Source organism: Diorhabda sublineata, chromosome Y (genome assembly GCF_026230105.1).
Source record: "Diorhabda sublineata isolate icDioSubl1.1 chromosome Y, icDioSubl1.1, whole genome shotgun sequence".
Lineage (NCBI taxonomy): Eukaryota > Metazoa > Arthropoda > Insecta > Coleoptera > Chrysomelidae > Diorhabda > Diorhabda sublineata.
Genome location: NC_079486.1, coordinates 2943925 through 2946754, shown reverse-complemented (window position 1 = coordinate 2946754; position 2830 = coordinate 2943925).

Sequence of the window (2830 nt, the reverse complement as noted above, 5' to 3'; positions counted from 1 at the left end):
CCAAAACGTATTATATAGAAGATGAAATTATAGATGCAACTGGGAGTTGTTTCGGCCAAGGGAATTTCACAGTATATCTAGCTTCAGAATTTGCGCCGAAGTAAATCGAATCGAAAAGTGGAATAGTTAAGAAAGTCCATACCAGAATTTCCAAGATTTAACTTCTTGTAGTATACAGCAACTGTCTATATCTCCGATTGAATTGAACCAGGTAAATATAGTTCAAAGTCACTGTGTAAAACAAGGTGTATAGAAATGCTCCAAGCTGTGTTGACCTTAATGAAACAACTTCCTGCACTCCCCGCTCTTCTAGAAGCTCTTGATAGTTCAACTGAAGGTAGAGGAAGTAATGAATGTGCTTTCCTGCTCTCTAGTCTCTCGTAAAAGTTTTCATTCAGTGTCTTAGTTCTGTCTGAGACACTTGGAATAACTTTACCTTCAACTCCAAGCGGAGTACATGGATGTGCACATAGCTTCTCAACTCAGATACAGAAAATTCTTTTATACGTTACATCTACAACTTTTCTTGAAATAGGGTGTCCAGTAAAAATTAAAAATCAAGTACTAGTCTCCTCTCGATTTTTCCAGGTTGGTTTTTACATTTTCCCAGTCGAAATTTCGTTAATTTACTATCACCCTTCTATTATGATGAATATTAATTTTAGAAAATACAAGTATAATACAACAACCAAATTTTTTTAGTTTAAATAATTCTTCGCTCACTGCTGTTTTTGAGAGTCTCCAAAAATTTTCTATCTATTCTTTTTATGATACGCAACAATATTCTACCCTAAATGTTGAAATTCTTTGATTTGTGCATCGAAATTACGCGAAAAAAATTGCTATTTTCAAGTTGTTTTATTGGAATTTATTGAAAAATAAATAAAATTGATTGACTTGGACATAAGAAACATTCTCGGCTTGACAGTTGAACAATGAGTTTAGTCATATTTATGAAATTTTTGTGCCAAATGGAATTGGGCATCAAATTGACGGAAAGGGGCATAAACATGTTTGGCTCTGCGGTCAACGCTTTAAGACAATATAATTGAATTTTTCTTTGAAATTTAAGGAAAAGGCATGAAAATGATAAAATTTGGCATAATGATTTGCATAAAACTAATGGGAAAATAGGATTTTTTAACAAACTTTATTGAGAAAATTACAAATTTTTATCAAAAATTAGAACGGAAATTTGAATTCCAATAGAAAATTTTTTAAAAATCACGACACCGCCATTCAAAAGTATCTTTCTGCTATTCTCCATATACTTCGACCTCCTTCTCTTCTTCATACTCCTCTACTTCTTATTCGTAGTCTTCGTTTGATTGGATTGCACTGTGACAAATTGACAAGTGTAAAAGGAGCATTAAGAAAACAAATGGCAATACCAATACTGACAACTCCACATCAGATAATACTTCGAATGGCTAATGAAGATGCTAATAGAAAACAAAATGGGGAAAGTGAATCGAATAATAGAGGTAAATATATAAATACAATAAATATATGTAAAAACTTGATTGGTTGATTGTACAATGAATCGAAACTGAGGTCATTCAGACAGCTGACGAAAATTTGTTGATTGAACATATTACAAAAGTAAAAGTCCTTAAAAGATACTATGAAGATAAGAAGAATATTCACATTGAGAAATCCAAGACATGTACTACTATTACCACACTTACTATTACACTGTCTGACGCCTGTTTGGATGTTCTCCGTTAGTCTCTATTGTTTTGTACAAAACAAAAAAATATTACCGAGTATAATTTCATTTAAGATAGTCAGTTGATTGAATTAGTAAACTCATTCTGGCATTGAACAAAATATGTACTTTAATCCATTTGCACTATTTCTTGAAAGAAAGACTACTATTACTCAGATTGAATTAGAACAACTTCCAAATTCAGTGGTAAGTTCAATAATTACTCATCTTTTACTGGATACTGTGGACAATTTGAATCTTGGTATCTCTTAAATAAATCCCAACAAATCATATGATTTTATATAAAACCCCGTAGTTATGAAAAAACTACTTTCGAGTAGATAAACTCAAATATTTGAGATCACTAAAATCCTTTTCGTAGAAAATATGTATTGTTTTAATTTTTGTTTCCGCTCTAACTCCTTCATCATTTCCAAGTCGAACAACATTACTAACTAATTAAACAATACGATAGGATCGGGAAATATAAAAAGCTTTTCTTAGATGATGAGATGTTTAAAAAATGTTTTTAAAGAATTTGAATTTTATCTGTCCCCACTTTCATGAATAAATTCAAGGCATTTTTTTTGTAAATTAGTTTTTCCTTGTCTTTGCAAATTGAAGTACCCAATAGGTCCATGTATTCATGTTTGTTTCCTGTTTGTATTTTTTATTGGAACCTCAATATCAGTGACATTATTAGAACATTTTTCTTATTGGTTATAAGAGAGTCTCACTCTTGGAAGCACTTACAGTTTCGGATGATTGTAATAATTCAATTTAGGAAAATTTAGATGAAGCGTCTCTTTCATGCATTGTTGTAAAATACAGAATATTCAATAAATATGCACGAATATGATTTACACAAGCTAAATGCTTTTAAGACGTTGGCAATATCTAATACTAATGAATGAATCACCTCTTCCCAAATAGTAATTAAAAAGCCAGATCGATGACTCCATCACTTTTTGATTTTCCCACCTGCCAACTGAAACGGCAACACTGTACATGTCAAAATACAGTGTTGCTTTATTACTATATCTATACACCAAAAAATTGCTAACAATAATTTATTCAAACTGCTTAAGTTATTTAAACAACTTTTTTTATAAACATTAAATA